The sequence below is a fragment of the Corvus moneduloides genome, chromosome 2 (assembly GCF_009650955.1).
Source record: "Corvus moneduloides isolate bCorMon1 chromosome 2, bCorMon1.pri, whole genome shotgun sequence".
Classification (NCBI taxonomy): Eukaryota; Metazoa; Chordata; class Aves; order Passeriformes; family Corvidae; genus Corvus; species Corvus moneduloides.
The window spans coordinates 101,578,200-101,601,152 of NC_045477.1; the positions used below are offsets into that span (position 1 = coordinate 101,578,200).

The 22,953-nt window shown below is 37.6% G+C and overlaps 1 protein-coding gene across 2 annotated transcripts in view; it reads right to left on the reverse strand.

Moving 5' to 3' along the window:
- The window catches only part of NLGN4X (neuroligin 4 X-linked), a 171,905-nt gene that overhangs the window by 137,028 nt on the left and 11,924 nt on the right, over positions 1-22,953 (reverse strand). For both annotated transcript variants that reach the window (XM_032100581.1, XM_032100580.1), the window contains exon 2: positions 4,875-4,958. The gene's annotated coding sequence lies outside the window, so the exon portion shown is untranslated. The remainder of the gene's footprint in view (positions 1-4,874; positions 4,959-22,953) is intronic.

Genomic DNA, 22,953 nt, shown 5'->3' on the forward strand with positions numbered 1-22,953 from the left:
TATTATTGTTGTACAATACTTTGTGTAATGTTATGTTCAAATTAATTTTCTACAAAATCAATTATATTTCTGGAAGCATTACTTAGATAAGAACAGTGTATGAGTCTTAAAGATTCAAGACAATCATGACTCATACTTTTATAAAATTGTTTAACTATCTTCCCAAAGCTTTTAATAAAGCCAATGAACTTAGGTAGAAGTTTTAAAATTACTTAATTACATTGCCACCTGAAAGTAAATTTAATGACCTGAAAAGTTTTGGTGTTTGCTATTTCATATCTGAGTAATACTTGAAAATGTATTCCATTCTCATTTGGGTTCTTCAGATATTCACATATTGGTGGAGGTCATCAGAGTTTACCTACTTCTAGGTACTTTAGGTCAGTCATACCAAAATACATAACTAAATATTGGAATAAAAAATTAATGGATACATCGCTTTGAATTCAAATGGAAGCAAGGAATTATTTATATTCATTAGAGAATCTGAATATTTTGATTCCACTATTCACAGTAGGTCTCTACCTTTAATGGAAAACACACCCTAATATCAGTGATGTACTGGATTTGCTAAGATTAGGCTTACCAGTAACATCTCACAGCAAAGCAGATGATGCAACTTAATTTATTTTTTCTAGATCAACTGAGACACACTGGATTTATGATTTCAGAATACTCTCCCTGGAAACAAATTTGTAGATGCATAGAGAGCTTTGGAACATCCTACAACCAAATCTAGACAAACTCTAATTAAAGCCTGGTTAAATTTCCAAACAGTAGGTGTTAAATTCAATTCACACTACTGGAATTTCTTGAAGAAGATACAGTTTCCAATTTGGAAACTTACTGAAATGCTGAGCATCAGCCTCAATTAATTGACATGACCAGACCATCAGTCTGGGTTCAGTTGATAACTTCATTAGTTGCTCCTGCTTATCAGTTATGTTTCAGTCTGGAAAACACACCTTCTATCTTTATAAAAGGAAAGAATTTTAAACTAGGTTCTTTCCTTCCTTCCTTCCTTGTGTTTCAAAATTAAGAATTGGTAGGAAGAATGAACACTATAATGTCAGCAGGGCCTATGTATCATAGTACAGGTCTTAGGAGCCTACATAACTGATAGGTTTCCATACTAAAATTGTGCAAATATTTCACCAAGACAGATAAAATGTGGGGAGCATTTTTTTCCACCTACGAGTATAAAATCAGTGAGAGCCTAAAAAGAAAACTGGAGGAGTTGAAGATGTTGCTTAACCAGAAGTTGGACTGCTCAGCTGAGTACACTTTCACATACAGCCTTAAATCCTGACAAGAGGAAGGCAAAGATTCTTATCTGAATCCCAAGAGCTGAAAAGTAAGCTGAGGAGAGCTGAAAGCTCTAAGAATGAGAATATATTGTGCCCTGATTTTCCTCAGAGAACAAAGAGTTGATCTGTTTCCTAAAACTCCCAAGACTAAAACTGGAACAATTTATTCCTGCTTTCTAATATAAAGGCTTTATTTTTTATTCACATTTGTTACCATAAATGATACAAGACAGAAGGTTTGATCAGAATCTGAGAACATGATCAAGAATCTGACAGTATGTGGCTATATCAAAGAAAAGACACAGCACTTCACAGACTACCACAGGGCTCCATCTGCACATTCAGCTGTCAGGCTGGGATTCTAGGATGAAATTCCACCATTTAAACTCGCTTTACACTTCTGATGTAAGATCAAAATCTGAGGACAAGGCACGGGCCATTTGTTTGCTTCAATTTTTGCTACTATATTGTGCATTTCCAGAAAATACATTTCATGTACTCCAAACATAAACTGATGTTTTCTGTTCTTGAGAAAGATCATGGGTTTATCATGTTGAAGAATTTTATCTGGAATTACGGATGAGAAAGATAGCAAGTAAGCAGTTAAAATGTTCAAGATTTAGGGATTTCTGTCTGTATTTCTCTTAACTAAAAGAGTACAATATAGCCAAAGTCATAGTCAAAATCTGTCCAAGTTACTGTCCCTAGTTATTTTTTAAATTTTTTTGTTCTTCTGTTCATAAATGGATCCCTATTGTCTTCTGAAGATACAACTTTAAGGTTACTTTGGCTTGAATTATACATTTTCATGAAGGCTTTCAGATCCATTTCTATTTGTTTCCTGAAATATTCTCAATACAAACCTTTTCTAGACAAAAAAGGAAATTAACAAATATTTCTGTAATTCTGTTGTATATTTTGGAGTACCTCAGGGTTGGCAGTTGAACACAAATACTTGTGGCTACTTCAGGAAATTAGCAAACAGAGAAGCAGAAATAAATTTTATCCTGATTTATAACTCCATTTTCTAATCTCTTTTTCTTTGGTTGCTTTTTTTAATGTATAGTCCAATTATCACCTCACATGAACAAGGAAATTTTCAAAAGGCACAGCTGGCTTCTGATGTTCACTAACTTGCAGTGTGAGTTAAAAGCCAGACATCAATAGGCTCCATCTCACTTTTTTGTTTTAATGTTGTTTGCTCCCTTTTCTTCTCCTTCTCTCTGACTTTCCTGCTGTGCGTTATGAAGAAGAAACAAAATGCTGAGAAAACAGAGGAAACTAAAATCACACTATCCCTCAGTTTCCCCTTCAGAACCCTCTCCCCAGCGTCTTGTGGTCTATCTCAGTGGACTGTGATTATCTTGAGATGCGACTTTCCCTTCTTGAAACATGACTGTGGCTTATTCTAGTGCCAGACAAGGTAAATGTACCACAATTTTTTAATCCCAAAGGAATTGTTATTATTTCAACTCTGACTTTAGCTTTATATGAGCCTTGTATTCTTTATATCACTTGCTTTTCTCATTCCTGAAAAAAAAGTCATGAGTTGTCTGAAGTAGAGTAAGTGAATTCTATGTATGTCATTCATGCATATTGTATTACTCACTATATAACCCTTAAGAGTTCAGATATTATCACAATCAGTGTGGATGCTAAACTATTAAACAGGCCGCTGTTCATAAAGTATTTTTTGTTCAATTGCATGTAAATTGCTTCAAATTGGAATAAACATGGTTCAGTGATGCAAATCACAGGAATTTTCAAAGCTGTTATTTTCTTTGTCTGAATTTTACATTTCACATAATGGTACCCTCTATTCTCATAACTAGCCTGTCACACTTTGAATTATTGCTTATTCACAACTTTCTCATCACATCAGATATATTATTATTCCTTCTCCTTGAATTTAGGTCCCAGTGTCAACAGAAAATTGAAACATTGCTGTACTACAGCTAGTGTAATGATTACAGAAAAAGTCACATCTGCTTTGAAGTTCATGGAAAATATAAAGTGAAAAGCAAGAATGTGCACCAGAGAAACTTTTCTGGTCTCTTTTATATCTCATTCCCTTCTCACTAATCAATGTGTCAGGCACAGTATGGAAGAATGGTAATTAGATTAAGGTGTTTTATAAATAGAATATATTCTATGCATAGATTTCTAAATAAAACCCTTGGCACGTATTTCTTATTGATATAAGAATGTTTACATATCTGTGTACATGTATATACACATACATATAACTACATGCATTACCTGTGTGCATGCTATACATTAAAATATGTTCTCTCATATTTTGCTAAAAACTGAGAAGAAAAAATAGATCCTTATTGCTATAGCGGGGATTACTGTAACACGCATATATCAAACCAGGAGTCCCGTGGAAAAGAAATATATATGGACCGATTCTTGGTAGATGTTTCAGAGATGTTTATTTCTCCAGCCGCATGGCCGGGGCTCTGCCGAGGAACTCTTACAGTCACGGGACCCGAGGGTCCTTGCCCGTGCAGGGGAACACAAACCAACCAATGGGGAACGAGGCTGACCAGGGCCAGGGAAACCCCGTGTCTCCCCTCAGGGCCCCTCTCCCAGGGCTACATGGCAGGGGGAGGAGACCCCAACACTTACGGTAACAATATGGAAACAGCAACCAAGCCTCTTTTTTAGTACAGCCCCACAAGAACTCTGGAACCCAACCTTGTAATGAAAACTGAAGACTGTCAGCTCTATCTGGTACAGTGTGGCCAGGAACCCCCAAACTTTACTAAGTAGTAGTGTCACAATAGCCAGGTTTAATCTCATGTCTTTTAACTACAAACTGATTGGCATCATTCAATACTTATAGAATGGAAAAATAATAACAATTCATGCTTATCATAAGTAAGCACATAAACAGCGCTAACGCTTACAATGAACTGTATTCCTTGTCTCATTGAATGAACACACGGTAAACAAACCTTTCAACTGGATGTATATATGTCCTGGGTTGCAGTGTATTCTATTACAATCCTCATGAGCTGTTGAAACCAGGTGGGGCAGTGTTTCCTTGCCTCCTCCCTCCGGACTATCTTCTGTTAATGAGCCCAATCAACGCCTTGCTTAATGACTCATCATCCCATTGTGACATGCTCCACCCAGAGGGAGGAACCAAGCATTCCATCCTGGATATAATCTGAGATTCCGAACACCACAGACACCCTTTCCACTGGATTCCCAGAGAACAGGAGCTACACAGCCACCACTGGACCTTCCAAGGAAGAGCAGACCCTTCTACAGGATCACCACTTCAGGAGGACTGCAGCCACCATTTCATCGGACTGCTACCACCACCCTGACTAGCAGGCTGTATCTTGACCCTGTCAGTTTGAACCAGTGTTTTCTGCCTTTTTTTTTAAATTTCCCTTTTAAATTGTTATTCTGACTTGGTGCCTCCCACTGGATTGTTTTCAAACTAGCACAATATATTGCAAAGATATTTCAAACACAGCAACAGAGACTTGCCATCTTTCTTTTACATATTTTTATGAAAAAAGGAATTGCTATGAACATACTTTTAGTACTTACCACTGTGTTGTATTTTTGAGAAGGCTTCAGCATTCCCCCATAGGAGGCAGCATGATGTCATTTTAGTTACAGCAGGAATTTTTCCTGTTAGGAAAAAATATATAGTGTTCTTCAGTAAATGAAGAAAAGAAATGCATGGTTATGAGTCACAAATGGTGAATAGGTTACTTAATAAATAAATAAATCACCTGTAATGCTGTTTTTCAAGATTCCAAAAAGAGAGAAGTCACAATATTAATTACCACACAATAAATACATTAAGCATAGTGTATTCATTTCTGTCATAAAAATTGCTAGCAATATTTTTTTCTTTGCAGATTGATCACTGCTACGAAGACAAAATTGTCTTTAAACCTGTATACCACAAAAGTATACATTTTTGAGAAGCTGCTAAGGCAAGTAAATAATTTGAAATCCAAGAAACAGAAGAAAGCATGACCAAACACTTTGGTTTTAAATATTTCTGTAAACATATATTATGCATAACCAAATATAAAATTTGAATAGTCAAATATATTAAAATATATTCAATTTAATTTAAATAATCAAATTTTTAAGCCATTTTACTATTGTTTATTCTTTCCTATGTGTAATTCAAAACTATAGTTTATACTTCAAATGACATTTTAATGGATAGACTATTTCTGAGGAAGCTATCCATTTTAGATAGACTATTTAGATAAATACTGGTATTTATCAACAGTCTGTTCTGTCAAGAGTATCTTGAGACACTGTGATTTAAAACTCAAACCTTAATAGTGTTAAGAAAGGTATTTCAGGTAATTTTAATAGTTTTCAAGACTTTAATACCTTAATTACTTCTCTTCCCTCCAAAGCCAGCAGATTTTATGGGAAATATGCACTCTACTTTTCTCTGCATCACTCTTAAAGGCACCTCTTTCTTATCATTTATTCTTATTTTAATTAAGTTGCTCAGCACACAGATTGTAGATTCTGCAATTTGAATCACAGTGAATACTTCCTCATGAATGGTTTGACTCTCTACAGCCAAACCATTCCCTGTAAGTGCAATTCATTGTAACAGCTGCAAACACAGGCCTCAGTTCTGTGTAAACACAGTGATTATCTTTATAGGCTGGAAATAAGTACCAGTGGATGTCTATGTGAATATACATCTGAAAAGGAGAAATTCTGAAATATGAAGAAAAGCAGAATTCCTTATGAATAAGGAATGTGTGAAACATCCTAGCTAAACTGTCAAAGTGTCCATCTGGACACTTGCTGCAGGGGAAGCCTGGCAACAGTGCTGCTTTTCATATACGCCCATTGAGGAATCAGATGTTGAAGTTTAGGACAATCTTTATTCCAAGCTATGGTAATGTCTTAAATCTATCCACATGACAGTGGCACTTTTACTGGAGATTTCACTGCTCACATAGACTTTGACAGTCATTCCAATTCTCCAAAAGCAGTATGTGATTAAACCTAGGGTATAAGAAATAAGGAAGGATTTAAGGAATGGCTGTGAATGGCAGTGAAAATAAGCTAAAGCTAACACAGCTTCACTTCTCAGTTATTTTAAACCTGTGTTTCTTTATTTCAACATCCTTTATAGCTTAATTACTGCTACAGGAAGAGAAAAGAGAAGAGAGTTCAGCTTTACTGGTAAACACAGGGACTGCATTTACTGTCTCTCCTTGATACCAAAATAGTCTCCAACTTTAAAGGATAAATATGAATTAAGAAAGTACTATTTGTGAACTAGGTTTTCCAAGTTTACCTCTGTACCTATGTGTTTATCCTTTTCACCTTCATATTATCTTACACTGTCTTCTAGTTGTCCTTGGCAGACTGAATTTGATTGTAGATGACTAGGTTATAATTTAAACTTTATATATTTTAGTAAACCACAATGTCCATTTACAGATCATGTTTAGACTTTATCTCTGCAATAGTCAATTGCTTTCAAAAGAGCAACAGTAAATACTCTACTTCTTTTCTATTGGGAAGCATGGGCACACATTAAAAGAATAGCAGTTCAGTCCTAAGACAATATAGGCATTGTCTACACACGTTTTTCTTTTTTATAGAGCTATTTTGTCTTCATATCTGTGACAACTGATTTCCTCATAACCACAAAATTTTAATAAAAATATTATGGGAATCTGGCAGTCCCTCTAAGCATATTTTTTCTGAAATTTTTTAACAGGTTTGCTCACCATCTCACAGATGCATTTGTAACTTAAATCTGATGGTGCTATAATGGCCCTAGTTTTAATGTTACCCAATTTAAACTTACTTACTTGAGTAGTTTCTCAGAATTACCACAACTGTCTCTGATTTTATAGGTGATACAACAAGAACCCATTAATACCAACATTCTGTCATTGCGTACAGTTATCTCAGTCTACTTGAGAAATAAAATGTCTGTCTCATAAAAAATACCATTTTGTTTTGAACATGATGACCCACTCTCTCCAGCCATCCCCAAAACCCCTGAGAGCTCCTGGAAATACCTAGATATAAGCTAAAACCATTTGTTCATTCTTTGATGCTCAAATTTATTCAACACAATCACTGGACTATTGTAATTAACTTCTGTTTGAGTAGATAGGTTCATGAAGTCTAAGAAAATGCACTCTTCTGAATTTAATCTTAACATCTTTAAATCTGTAACCTTTACAGTGTTTATACACTTTTCCCTTTCAATTCATTTTCATACCAAGTTCTTTCTTTTGAAAATTTTCACAATAAGCTCTCCCCACTGTTAAACTGAAAAATTCATATGTAGTGACAGCAATTGTATTTCACAGCAATTAAATTACCGAATCTTTTTAACTATAAACAGAAAATCAGTAATGAAACAATGGGTCATAGAATATGCTGAGCTGGAAGGGACTCATCAAGATCATCAAATCCAACTCCTGGTCCTCTGCAGGACATCCCAAGAATCACACCATGTGCCTAAGAGCATGGGTAAATGCATGCAGGCAGTTCTGTGATATTCCCTCAGTACCAATAGTCCAGAAGCCAGAATATCAAATAAGCAGATGTTGCTATTCCAACTCCTTATTGCCTGGACAGTTTGGGAGGAAGGCGCCATTCAGAAGAGGAAAGCTAGTTAGAGGTAGATCTCACAGCAGGAAATAGACACAGACCAGCTAGAGGAGTATCAGAGATATGCAAATGAAATCATTTTTTCCCCTAATTAAAGTATATGAAAGCAAAATAACTAAATCTGACCATAGGCTTCCTTTGTATTTTAGTGGGGGGGAAAAAGACATTCTGAAATGTAGAAGACTTATTAATCTTCATGAGTCAAAGGGTGTGGGCTTCAAATTAGAAAATGAACAACCCACTCTGCACATATAACAGCTGAGGTAATGTTGATTTTGAGACATCTAAGAAATGAGTGGTGGTATCTTAATTTCTTTACTTGAACCAACTATAATTAATTATCAAATAATGCAAAGGCAGTGAAATGTAACTTCTCCTTTGCTGAATAGGCAGTAACTCTCTCTTTGCCTAAAGGAAGGAAATTCATCCAGAAGAAACCTCCCATTTTGCAGACCCATTTTGGAACTTCAATCGAAAGCAGCACACCAGAAGACAGGAAGCCTCTCATCCACACACTCCCTCTCAATGTACTTATTCTGAGTTACAGTCCTTGTCTTCAAGCAGATCAGAAAGAGACGTGAATCCTGTGTTTCTTCTTTCTCTCCCATATACATTCCTCATGATTCTCTGCTCATCTATTTCTGTTTTAAGTAGTTGAACCTCTGAACCTTTCTGTACCTCTAGTTTTGATTTCTGCCTGTCCCATAAGCATGCCCTTGTGGCAGCAATAGTCAGAGAAAGCAGGGAAAAAAGACTGACACTACTCTGAAGCCAGAGATGAGGGACTGTATCCTCAGCCACAAATAACTAAAATATCCTACAAAACAGGTGGGTGGCTTCAGAGAGAAACTACAAGAAAACAAAAGATTAGGATTGTATGAATCTTGGCAAGGTCTAAGGGCAGGAAAAAGTGTAGCAGAGACCAAAGATGAACAGAGGAAGTAGGCAGAACAGCCTAACACAAACAATGAACAGAGACTGCTCTTCAGAGAAAATGGGCTGCTACCAAAGATACAGCAGCAGCAAAGAAGCAGTAACACAGGAATGGAAAGGCTGAGGCTATCTCCACAGGACGCAGATGGAGAGGAGAAATGAAGCTGTGTGTAAGGCATGATGGCATCTAGGAACAAGTGATATGAATTTGCAGTGATGCTTACTTTTTCCATAAAGTACTAACATTTCTTGGGAAGTCTTGCCTTCAAAATTATTTGGATATGAATTTTTGCTAAACCAACTGGCAAAACACAGGTTAATTTCTTACATGGGCCATATCAGAAACATCCTGAACCACCTATCAAAAAAAAGATATCATGAGTGATATAGCATATAAAAAAGATTAAAAACTCTTCCTCATCAGGAGAATAAATGAAGGTAAATATTTGAATAGAATACACATTTCATTACAAAACAAAGGATGAAAGGACGACAATATTGGTGCAATGAGGTTCCAAACAAACCTAATAATTAATACTACAGGTCAAAACCTGAAAATTTGCAGAAAAAACATAGGCCATGCTGAGGGGGAAAAAAGACAAACCAAACCTAAAAACAACTAAAAAAAACCCCAACAACAAAACAAACCCAAAATACAACAACCAGGCTGGAAACAAAGACATTAGACTCACTTTGAATCAAAACAAAACAAATCTTCTGAAGAATTTGCAAACTGCTATGAGAAGTCAGGTGGAATTAAACTCATGAAGCCTAAGCTGAAAACAGCAACACAAACCAGAGAAATGCTGAAGATGCAGAAGAGAGTAATTTGCTGTGTTAAGAAATTCTGAATGGCAAATGGAACGATAAATCCTCTTAGGGAAACTCCAGGCCAGAAAGTAACAATGCCAAAAAAAGCATGTAGAACAAGACATAGAAAAAAATGGAGAACATAGGAAATGCTAAGTCTAAGGTCAAAGAGAAGGGGAGAGTGCCAGCCACATGTTAAAAGAAAAGGTTGAATCTCAAGCCACCGATAAAAGAAAGGCCAAGCCTGAGATTAAGGAGGAGGAGGAAAAGGAGGACGAGACACAGCTAAAGGAGAAAGACAGCAGAAAGCAGAGAGGAAAAGAACAATCTGAATTTAAAAAAAAAGACTAAGGACAAAACCGAAGCCAAAGAAAAAAAAATCCAAAGAGAGCTTCAAGACCATGCTGAGACATATTGAAATTAAAGATCAGATGGAACAGCAAGAGTTCCACATAATAGCCCTCAAACTTGTCAAGGTACAGCATTCAGAGACTGTAGATAGGGAATAAGATTAATAGAAGACAGAATAATCCAGCCAGTGGCATGGAGTTCAGATCATCTTTTGGTCCCCACTTCCAAGTATCTAGTTAAGTTTCCTTGGGACTTTTAATATTATTTTTGTATCTGGAACTAACAGCAAGAAATGTATGAAAAGGCACTTAAACAGCTATTACAGCAAGGCTCTTGCTATGCTCAAGGTAATGTTAATTATCTCTGTCACTTTGAAGTTATTACTAGTAAAGCAATTACCTTTGATGAAATTATATATGCCTCTCTATGTATGAGCAAACTCTGATGAACATATCTGCCTTTCTCCCTTATGATTTTTTTTAAGAGCCTAGGTGATTCAGGAAAAAATTCTCCAAAAATCTGCACAGACAGAAAGACTGGAATAACTAAAAATTCATTCTATAAAAACTCATACATGAAAGCCCTCTTATAAGTGGAAAAGTTTTTTATCTTTCCATAGATGATGTGTCAGATACTATCATTGCTGGTTAAACCACTGAGCTGGTTTTCACACACCCCATAAAAATGCAGTGTAAGGTAAGGGAAAATGCAATCCCAGCTATCAAACTGAAATCAGTGCATCAAAATCTGTCTGCACTTACGGAATTGCCTATCTAGCTGCATAAATTTCCATTCCTATACTACTGAAACACGTTTCCGATGGATAGAACATGCATAGGGAGGCTATTCCAGTTCAGTGTTGATGAAAGTTGCCAAGGATACAAAGCAGAGGGCCCGACTGACAGCAACAGAGGTTCTGAGACTTCCTTCTCCTGGAAACTGAGCTCTTACTCATTTCACCTCCATGGTGTTTCCCAGTTCTCCTGAATGAAACCAAAATGTCAGACATTTCACAGAATGTGACCCATCTATACTGCATCTCCAGAACGAACATTTTCAGAAAGCCTTTCAACGTAGCACGTCGCTGAGGACATCACCAGTCCTGACTCGCCCGGGGCCCAGGACCGCCCGTCAGCCGCAGCCCGGCTGTGCCGCGGCAGGGCCGGTCCCCGGCTCCCCACAGCCCTGCCCGGCCCTGCCACGGCCCCGCTGAGCCGGGCACAGCTCCCCACAGCCCTGCCCGGCCCTGCCACGGCCCCGCTGAGCCGGGCACAGCTCCCCACAGCCCTGCCCGGCCCTGCCACGGCCCCGCTGAGCCGGGCACAGCTCCCCACAGCCCTGCCCGGCCCTGCCACGGCCCCGCTGAGCCGGGCTCACAGTGGGCCGATGCCCTGCTCCTGGCCTCGACCCGCCAAAGAGGTTCCCGATGCCCGGGGCTGAAGCTGCCCCGGTGCCCTTTCCTGCCCTGCTCCTGACCGGGGGGACAGGTCCTGGCTGACAGTCCCTGCCCTGCTGCTCTCCATGCAGAGCCGCTGACATTTCTGTACCCTGTGATGCAGTGACAGAATTACCAAGTTGAGAACAGCAAGTGAAATGTTAACATGGTGAAAAAACTCTACGGTGACCAGACCCACGATGACAGACAAATGAGGACCATATCCTTTCAGCAATTGTCATTCCACCCATAAAATAATCACCAAAATCTGCATCTCCTAAGCCCATGATATATCCTTCCCCAGCCACCATCATGAAAACTATGTAGATTAAAGCAAACACATGAAGATAAACCCACACCAAACACTACAGTAGAATAAACTCACACAACCTCTTAAAAAGGCAACTAGTTATGGCTGATTTTTTTATAACAGTCTTCTATTTCCTGTTTCTCCACCTAGACTAACACCTTAATACATCTAAGCACTAAATCCCTTAACTCCAATGAGTACTCAAAATTACTGACTCCACAGAGACCTGAGTCTTACTCTTGTCTCCATTCCTCTTATCTGGAGAAGCTTTCATTTTTTATTATAACCTATCTTCACTTTTGTTTTACATGATTGAGCCACCTCCTTAGCACTTATGCCTGCCACAGAGGTACTGCCTCTCAAATAGTCTAATTGGTAGATAAATCTGTTGTTATAGATAGAAAGGGGTTCTATCTATTTTTCCTTAGAAGGTAAAGCTCAGAACTTTTGTTACTAGCAAGCTATCAGTGTAAATTCACCACTTTGGTTTCAGCCCCTTAGGAAATGCTCTTCTGCATCCAGAAGTTCAGCATTTTATCTAAGTATATTTTTTAGTAAAATGAGTGATGGCAACTCTCTTTACAAACCTTGCTAAACTTCAAGATTACCTAACTGAAATTTTAACAAAAAAAACATGTCTTAAAATTTAGGAATCACAAATGAAATAAAGTAAGAATGGCTATCTTCATAGTAGAAAATATTTTATAAAGAAAGAGCAATGAGATTGCTAGTTCAATCATTCAGCATTTTGCATTAAATCATCAGGTAAAAATAAATGTCTCAAACCACAATGTATAGAAGTGTCATCACTGGATTACAGTCTCGGATCAGTTAGACATTTATGCTTTTGTCTACCTTGATATTATGTTTCCTTCCCTGTTGCTATCTCTTCTCCTTCCAGAAGGTACTTAATAATTTGTTTATTCTGAGCAGTATTTACCTTTGTAGACATTATCATCGAAAGCTTGGGGCAGACACAACCACATTCTACACTGACCTATGGACTAAAACCCACATGATTTAAGCTGCAAGAAATGTGTTTTTCCAACTTCCTTACTTGTCTCAAAATGATTGGTGAAAAACAATGAACAGTATTTTCACAAGAAGCAACTTATGATGAAGCTGGGCAGTAGAGACAAACAAATCCAAAGTACAACAGCAGCCTGATAAGATGATTTTAGCAGCTTTTAAAAACAATCAGTGTGAACAGAAGCATTAAAATATTGATTAAAAAGATTTCTCTATAAATCTCATCTTTTCTTAATTCAAAATTTCAGGTGTTGAATGGTGCTCAGTAGTGGGACCAGAAGCACCGGGCACAAATGAACATAGGAATTTTCCTCTGAATATCAGGAAACACTCTTCAACTGTGAGGGTGATCAAACACTGACACAGGTTACTCTGAGCCATTGTAGGACCTCCCTCCTTGGAGATATTCAAACACTGTCTGGACATAGTCCTGGACAATCAGCTGTAGGTGTCTCTGCTTGAATGTAAGATTTGAGAAACCATCTCCACAAGTCCCTTCCAACCTCAGTCAGTTATTCTGTTCTTCCGTGATCTGTAAATACATGTACGTTTTTCAAGAAAGACAGAATATGCCATCAACATGATTGACTCAAGCTACACTCCAGCTGCAAAGGTTATAGCAGATGTTCAGTGTTTGGTTATGTCTAATTCATGCCAGTGAATCACTTCATCAATTACTCAGATCATTATTTCTCCTTATGGAGCAGCATCATTTAATATTAGCAACTAAAGAACAGCTTGAACTATAATCTCTGACATCTTTCGTGAAAACTGAGCAGAAGCCTGATTCAAGTCAAATAGAACTGGGATTGCTACAGTCCTATAACCCCAGGCCTCATTCTATCCTCAAGAGACAAGGGAAGAAATTTTAACTCGTCCTAATTGGTTTAAATCATCATACAGAATCACCTGCCTACCAATGGAAAGTCAGAACAGAAAAGAAACAACTCCATCTTCTTCCCGCACCACAAAAAACTTAATGACATGAAATGGGATGTAGGCACCCTTACACCTCTCTTAGCCTCCCTGCCAAGAAGAGAAAAAACACTTAAGTCTCTATCTGGCAACCGCAACCTTGTGAGCAAACACAAACACCTCTGATACCTGTAAGACTTTCACATGATGTTTTTTGAGAGTCCATCTAAGCTTGCATCTTAATGACTCTATCTCTATTGCCTTCATTCCCACAGTTGTCTACATCACAAGACTTCCTAGTAAAAATACAATTCTCTTCATTTTTGTGTATGTGGTGTTCTGTTTCAACCAATAAAATAACTCTAAAAGTAGGAGGAAACAGAAAGAAAGGTATGAAGCTAACTACCAAGATGTTCCAGATCATGGCTCAACCTGGGTTTTTAGCCCAATCTGCCCCAACAGTTTCAAATCCTACCCCAGGTTTGCAGTCTAAATACAGCCAGAATTTACTTTGGTAACAAAGAGCAACAAGAGAAAATTACAGAGAACTTATATCAAAGGCTCCAATTCCTCTTCCCTCAAATTCAATGAGAGGAAAAGTCTTTCATTGGAAACCTTTCTTCCTCTAATTAAATTCTACCCTAGCTAATGCAGGCTGCACTTAAAACGATGAGTTTTCCCTTCTCAGGAAAGTTCTGGTAGTTTACCAAAATCAAAATATATAAAAAAAGTAAATATTTTAAAATTCATTTCCATTTTAGGGATAAAATGTGACAGAACAGCAATGATGGCAGCCACTACCAGCTTTACTATTATGTTGGGAGTGCATGAGCAGACTACAGGAGAAGTAGTCTGACAGGAACCTTATGATCAACCCAATTCCTGATCTCTAGAAGGAAAAGAGGCAGTTACATGGGTTGAAATGGATTTTTCTGGGCAGAAAACTAAACTAGGTTCCCTCTACAACTGGGGCATGTCGCCTGCAGTACAACCTCCCTCTTCACCACCAGTTTACTGTCAGATGAACAGTGTGAATTCCTGCAGCTCAAGCAGCAACAGGCCGTATCAAATCTTGAAATTTTGACTTAAGGTGCTTTACAGAAGGTGTGGTAAATGTATTTGGCATTGTAGGAGTTTTGGGGTTTTTTTCTTTTCCTGTAACTTCAAATAGTCTGTGAAGACCACGAAACAATCGAGAGAAAACCAGTCAAAACATGTATAGAAGGTGAGAATGTGGCCCTAAATCCTTTTGATTAAGTTTAAGGTGTTAAAAAGACATTTGTGCAACAAATGCAGTTTGTTTAATGCTTCTACTAAGAATTGAGTCAAGTGCAAAAAGTTAAATTCATTCATTACAACTTAATCATTCATTATAGTTTTATTGTGCTGAATGAATCATGTACCAAATGTTAGATAAAGATTAAGAGTCACGAGAGGTCACTGGAACACCCACAAGAGAAGCATTAACACATGACAATGGATTATCTCAGTCCTCAGCTAATCAACCACTCCATGTACTAACTGAATCTATTGTATTTAGAATTCTCTAAAATTAGCATTGGACAGTGTAGAATAATTACTTGAGCAAGCAAATAACAAACACAATAATAAGAAGATCCCTCACATTTCCCCACTGCAGGAAATCAATACGTTGGTAAATTTATTGAAACTCCATTACATGAACTGGGTAAGTTGCCTAAAATGATTCCAGTGTCTTGGAATATTTACTGAAGATTCTAAAGCTTCCCAAAAGTCAAATAAATCCTCTCTTGTCTCCTTTCAGAAGGAGAAATGAAAAGATTGCTCTCACTGTAAGGCTATATATAGAGTCATTGTTCTGTATTTAGAACATTCTGTTTTCAGCTAGATCTTACTTGCTCTAGGCTGTCAGTCATCTTTAGATCTCCTGCATACAATAGCAATAGGTTATATCATATGCTGTTGATTACAGGTCATAACAACCCCAAATTTATGATTGTCATGAGTACAATATCTTTACTCTTTCCATTTATCTGGTTGAGAAGTCAATTGCTTTTCTCTACCCTGCTGTTACTTGGAAGAATAAAGATATTCATGAGAGAACAAGCTATGAATATGTTGGCCTTTTACTGTTTCAGTATTAAAAATTGAAGAAAGGCTACAGTTGCTTTGAGCAGAAACTAAGAGGTTGATCCAGAGCCCTTTGAAGTCAATAAAAGTTCTCATTATCTCAATAAACTGCAGAAGTCAGTCCACATATCCGAGTCTCATACTTGTTGTCTCATACTTGACTGCAGTCTATTGGACACATAATTTTGGGAGGAAATTCTGACAATAGCTGGTAGCTGCTACTGGAAAGTTATAAATCACACGTAAGAGCATGGTTGTGACAACAAAAACTACCACAGGGTCTCGAGCAGAGCATTAAAGAGAAACATATTTTAGAAATCACTTCCACAAATGCAAAATTGCTCTCACTTTGCAAACCACAATACAAATTTTATCTCAAAAAGCTCTAAGAAGTGTTGATATACCCTGAGTTGTATAGTGAAACAAAGCTAACTCTGACCACACTGGTATGTAACATACTGCATTGTAGTGCTATGCAAAGACCACAGTTCAGGTCCCAGAGGACTTTCTGCCTGAGCAAAGCACCAGCCTCTGAAGGGCTGAACGGCACTGTCGTGTCACTGTGAGGATGGGTACTGATCCAGTAACCTGGAGTTGTTGCATAGTGCTTTTAAATATTTGTAGAAATACTCCTCTGAGTACACACAGACTCCTGAAACACACGTGTGTGGAAGTTATAAGTTGGAAGGATAATGACAAAGTGGAAGCTCAAACCAGGCACCTAAGTGGCCTTGTCTTCAAAGGTTTTGAAAAACTAATAGCTCAAAAACCCCTCTGGTGACAAACCACTGCAGCAATAAAATCCTTGTCTTTCTCGGGTTCTGCAAACTCTAAATGTTATTATGTTATTTTTCAACAAGTAATTCCCTAATCTGTAGACAATTTTTGAACCATAGGTAAATATGCTAACGAAGGTATTCTGCATCCAAGTAACAATTTGAAGTTTCTATAAAGAAACTAAATCTTCCAGCAATATATAATTTGTACTACAAACACCTAAAAACAATGTAGTTTTCAGTTCTTTCTCATTCTTTTTTTTCCTATTCACATGTCTAAGATGCAACTGAGACTCATAGATGGCTAAGTGATAAATACTTTTGTTGTAGTCATCATCAGGTTTTAGTTAATAATTCAATTATTAGATTTCCTCAGTAAACTACAGGATATCAGAGCAAATGCTTCTTGTTTCTGCAGTTTTTAAATACAGCTCTTAACTCTTACAGGAGTTTTTAAGTAGAGCTTTCAACTTTGTATTATTTAATTTTTTTTAATATTCTCAGGAGTTGAAAATGAACTTAAGATATCAAGAAAAAAATATCTTTGTAGGAAACACAGCTCATAAGCTTTAGAAATTCGATTCTTGCCATGTAAGCACTTCCAACTGCGAACGAAGATTATCACTATTTGATTACTGGTGCACAAAAAAAACGCTAGTGTTTCACTCAAGAATCCACCTGTAATGTATGCCCTCACAAAAACAAACCTTCCCTAGATGGTATTCAAGTGGCAGTCATACAGTAAAAGAACCATTACAGATGATCTTTTGTCAATTTTTAAAAGAATTTGAGTTTGCATTTGTTTCATTTTTTTTTTAAATCACTCATTTAAAAAAAAGGTCTACATTAAGGCTATCAAGTGACACATGCAATCTTTTGTAAGACAATAAAAAGCACCAAACTTTGAAATGAGTTGAAGAATACATGTACATATACATGCATAAATTCTATTTTTATTAGAACCTGAAAAATTTGTATTTGGAAAATGTTTTTAACATGAGTTTCAATTAAAAAAAAAATCCATATATGAATTCTTTAGCCCTTTTCATGTGAGAAATATTAACAGTTGCTGCTGAATGGAGGGACTTGTGCTGCAACAACTACTCTATTAGGTATTCTCTTCATTGGTACCCTTCAGTAAAATATTAAAACAGAATTATTTGTCATTGGAGTTATATAATATGCTCAGCTATTATTATAAATAATGAAGCTAGTCTTCTGCTTCCAAATTTTCATACTGCAATTCATAATTCCAAAAAGAGTAGGGGGTTTAAAATATTCAGTATTAGCTAGAAATGAAAGGTGCTGGTTTTAATGCTGCTTGTGGAAGTTTAAATTTTATGTCTTGTGTTAAATACATTTAAGCAGGCAACTCATGTGGAGATTTTCCTTCTGAAATACATATGAGATTTCCAGTGATTATATTGTGAACTTAGTCCTCTAAATGTAAGTATTCTATATTGCATTTTACCATCCCCAAAAAATTCAGCCACATCTCCACTGTTTTCTGCTTAGCAAAACATCCAAAGGAATAAGAGATGATAATCTGAGTTGTTAAACTCAGACACAGTAAAACATATCTATTATAATTATTTCAAATAGATGCTATACTCCTTGTATTTTTTTCACCCCTATTACATTCAGAATAATTGAAAATCCTATAAAACTCCTCCACACATTTCTTCAAAACGATGTCTCACACAGAATGTACTTGAAGGTAATCAGAATATAAAATACTCTATTTCTTTCATACATAACAATTTGCATTCATCAAAACTGAGTAGTTGCTACTTTTTATGTACAACTAAAACCACTGAATGACAATATTGGATAGAAGAATGAAATTTCTTGACACCAATAACCCACAAAAACCTGAAAAATGTGCTAGCATGCAGAAGTTCAGGAAGGACTACAGTCTGATGATTCAGGCCTCTGATAGGTACAGTAACAACCTCAAGTTAAGGCTAGATCCTAGAATAACAATGGCATTCAAGCATATGAGACATCAAACAACCCCACAGCTTCATAAGGAAAATGTGTTTGAAAATGACACAGATGTTCAAACGTCAAGAACTGTAAGCCATGAAAAGAGGAGTCCGTTATCTTAAAACAAGACCTGTACCTTTATATAAACAGAAATAACAATAAAGCAATAAATTGTAAGGGACCTTTGCTTCGCCAATAATATGGGTGTCTCAGACAAGCCTTAGAAAAGGAAAACCAACAGCTTATAGTCTGTGGAACAATGTAAACTGACCAAGATTCAGTTTCACCTGATCAAATTCATTTATTCATTAATCACAAGTGCTTAATCTCATCCAGAAGAAAACCTTAAAAAGGTCAATTGCATCCCAGAATTCTTAATTATTCCTGTAAATTGCATTGAAAACTGAAAATAACTAATTTGCACACAACTGTCTACAGTTTGAAAAGAGATTTCTGGTATGCAGGATGAACCAACCCACACAGGACTCAAGCAAGGTCTTTCGTTAAAAACTTCAGAAAAATCTTACCAATTATCTGCATATACTTTTGACAACCAACTAGACAGTTAATCTGGTCAGCATCTGAAAGTATCTAGATTGAAGAATAAGTAACAAATAACTTTATTTATATTTTTTCATAGTGAAAACCAAAACCCACTGCATTTACAAGAGATTCAGAACTATGATTTTCAGTGGCATCTGAGCTAAACTAGTAGTATATATTAGCAGGAGGTAAAGGGCACTGGCAGACAGATAGAGTCCTCCCTGATCTGACAGAGACATCTTTGAGAGAAAGATGCTTATTTACTAGTAGGAAAATCACTGAAATCCAGAGGTTGTTGGTGCCTCACCAAAGTTGTTTTCACTGAACCAGCTGCAGAAAAAAAAAAGCATGAAATTTTTGCCATAAAGCTCAGCACACGTGAGTATGAATTGATTATCTAAAATATGTGGACTAAAACTAAAATGCATTCCTCTCTAGTTCTCCTAGTTTGTGTAATATATTCAGTAGACATTTAACAAAAAAATTTAAACATGGCCTAACTGAATACACACAATTCACAGAGGGAAACAGGGTAGCAGCCTTGTAAGGATCCTTCATCAACCACTAATGAGTTAGGCATATCATAAAATAAAGAAGGGGTTTTGTTGGTTCTTTCTGGGGAGGGGCAGGGGGAGGGAAGGTGGTGGATGTGGGTTTTTCCCTCTTTCTTATATCAGAACAGTCCAGAATTGACAGTCACAATTTCTCAGCTTCTTCAGTTTGTATCAGCCAAACCCTGAACATCCAGCCACTGAACAACTGATCTCATTGTCCAAAGTAGTTACCTGGACTATTGAGGAACTTCTGCATTTTTTCAATGCCTTCTCAGGAAAGAAAACTGAAGCTAAGCTAAAAGATGTGATGAAAAAATTTTCCAGTGTTGGGAATAGTTTAAAAGACTGAATCATTTGGTAAACAGATCAAGAAATTCTGTGGGTATTGCTGTTTGCCACCACAAAAGCCAAGATCATCAAGGGTAACATTGAACTCCCTGTTGTGGTACCTCAGCTTCTAATGAATTTAGCCATCTGATTATGCAGCATCATTCCTCAAAGTACAGCCTTCTGAATGTGGCATTTCTGGGAACAGCACCAAAGTATGACAGCAATCACTGTATGTGTTGTTAATGCCTGTGGCTAGATTTTGTATTTTGGAATACCTTGAGGCATTGGTTAATGTGGATATCAGGCAATTCTTGTGATGATTTACAAAGTCATAGTACATCTAAATGTACCATGGCAATTACTGTTTGATAAATGATGTAGTCTTAGGAAGAGAGAACACCCTTCCTTCCAAAGGATCCATTATGAAATAAGAGAAGTTATAAAGGGATACAAAGTCACCTAGTACTTAGAAACACTATACAAAAAAGTACTGGTTCTGTTTTTATGAATATAGTAAAACATAAAGTAAATCATGGGGTTTTGTTTTAAAAGATGACTATAGTTTAAAAATAAAGGTATTCTACTGATACACTGTCTTTACCTAGAGCAAGGTAAATACAAACAAAAATATCCTTAGAATTCTCTATACTCTTCCTTTTTTAGAAAAAGGAAGTATCCAGGCAAAAGCTCTAAGTTATGTCTACATGATCCTAAGTTTTATGTCTCTGATGTTAAGTTTAAGTGATCTAGAACAAATTTTTCATTCATGAGTGCTGTTAAATCATGTTTTGCCTTGAGTAAATTAGTATCTCAGCCTTTGTAATGTCAAGGGTCTGCAATTCACAGCCCTGTATGCTATCATCTAAGCCACTGAAGCAGTGTTTTCCACAGCCCTCCATAACATAATTTTTCTTTTCCCCTTGATCTTCTCACTCTCTAGGTCTTGTGGTGTTGTTATCAAAATCTTGCAACTGCAAATCCCAATAGTTTTGTATGGCAGGTACTTGTGGGAAAAACTATCACTACAGTAAGAATGGCCCCTCTTCTGTCCACCCTCCTGCTTCAGCTTTCCTTACCTTTTGCTTTGTAGACTTTAGTTTACAGTACAGAAGCCCAATATGTAGTGCATAGATATGCAACACTTGAACCTAAAAATTGCCATACTTCAATCAAGATTAACACCCTTTGTGCAACAATACATATGAAAATATAGAATGAAAATTCTTTCTATGTTTCTAGGCTGACAGCCCAGGAAAAAAGAAAGATGAAGTCACAGGATCACAGAATCATTAAGGCTGAAAAAGACATCCAAGATCATTGAGACTACCCACCCTTTCACAGAACACCACCATGTCAACTAAACACCACTAAGTGCCAAGTCCAGTCACTTCTTAACATTTCCAGGGATAGTGATTCCACCACTTCCCTGGGCAGCCCACTCCAATGCTGAACCACCCTTTCAGTGAAGAAATTCTTCCTGGTGTCCAACCTGAACATCTCCTGATACAGACTGAAGCCATTTCCTCTTGTCCTTTTCCTGGTTGCCTGGGAGAAGAGGCTGATCCCCCATCCTGCTACAACCTCATTTTAGGCAGTTCTAGAGAGCAATAAGGTCTCCCCTGAGCCTCCTTTTCTCCAGGCTAAATAGTCCCAGTTCCTCATTTGCTCCTCATAATGACTTACTCTCTAGACCTTTCACCTTCTACACTGCCCTTATCTGGACATGCTCCAGCCCCTCAATGTTTTTATTGTAATGAGGGGACTACAGAACTCACTGCAGTACTTGAGGTGTGGCCTCACTAGTGCTGAGTACAGGGGAGCAATCGCTTCCCTGGTCCTGCTGGCCGCACTGCTTCTGATACAAGCCAGGCTGCCATTTGCCTTCTTGGCCACCTGGGCACATGCTGGCCAATATTCAGCCAGCTGCTGACCAGCATTTCCAGGTCCTTTTCTGCTGGGTCAATTTCCAGCCACTCTTCCCCAAGCCAGTAGTGATATATAGGGTTGTTGTGACTGAAGTGCAGGACCCAGCACTTAATCTTACTGAACCTCATACAGCTGGCCTTGGTCCATCTATCCATGCTGTCCAGATCCCTCGGCAGACCCTTCCTACTCTCCAGCAGATCAAAACTCCCACACGATCTGTGAACTTCTGAGAATGCCCTTGATCGTCGATAAAGATGTGAAATAGGACTGGCCCCAACACTGAGCCCTGGGGAACACCATTTGTGGCCACCTGACAGCTCACTGTAACTCCATTCACCACCACTCTCTGGACCCAGTCTTCCAGCCATTTTTTAACCCAGCCAAGAGTGCACCTGTCCAAGACATGGGCTGCCAGTTTCTCCAGGAGAATGCTGAGGGACACGGTGTCAAAGGCTTTCTTGAAATCCAGACAGACAACAGCCTTTCCCTCATCCACTAGGCAGGTAACCTGGTCATCAAAGGAGATCACATTAGTCAAGCAGGACCTACATTTCCTAAACCCATGCTGGCTGTGCCTAATCCCCTGGTCGTCCTGTACATGCTATGTCATGACAGTCTGTGAACTTATTACTTTCAAAATCACGGTGGATAGGCAAGAGTGATTCCTGGCACAACTTTAGTTACATCCAGATCAGAGAACCCAGAAGCATTTCCCAGTGTGAGTACTGGAGCTATATTCTGATTCTGTATTTTGGCTAGACTCAAATCTTCACCTTCTTCTCTCCTTCCCTAAAGTGGTCATTTTGTGCATTTCTGAAGTAAGATTGAGCTGTGTTGCAGGTTTGGGGTTTATCTCAGTCTAGATATTTGAAAACCATTTTTCCTTATACAGTACATAGCCAAATAAAAAGTAAACAAAGAAAGAAGAAACAAAAATAAATTAATAAATTCATTCCTGTGTTCCTTTTCTCTCTCATCCAAAGCAAACTATTCT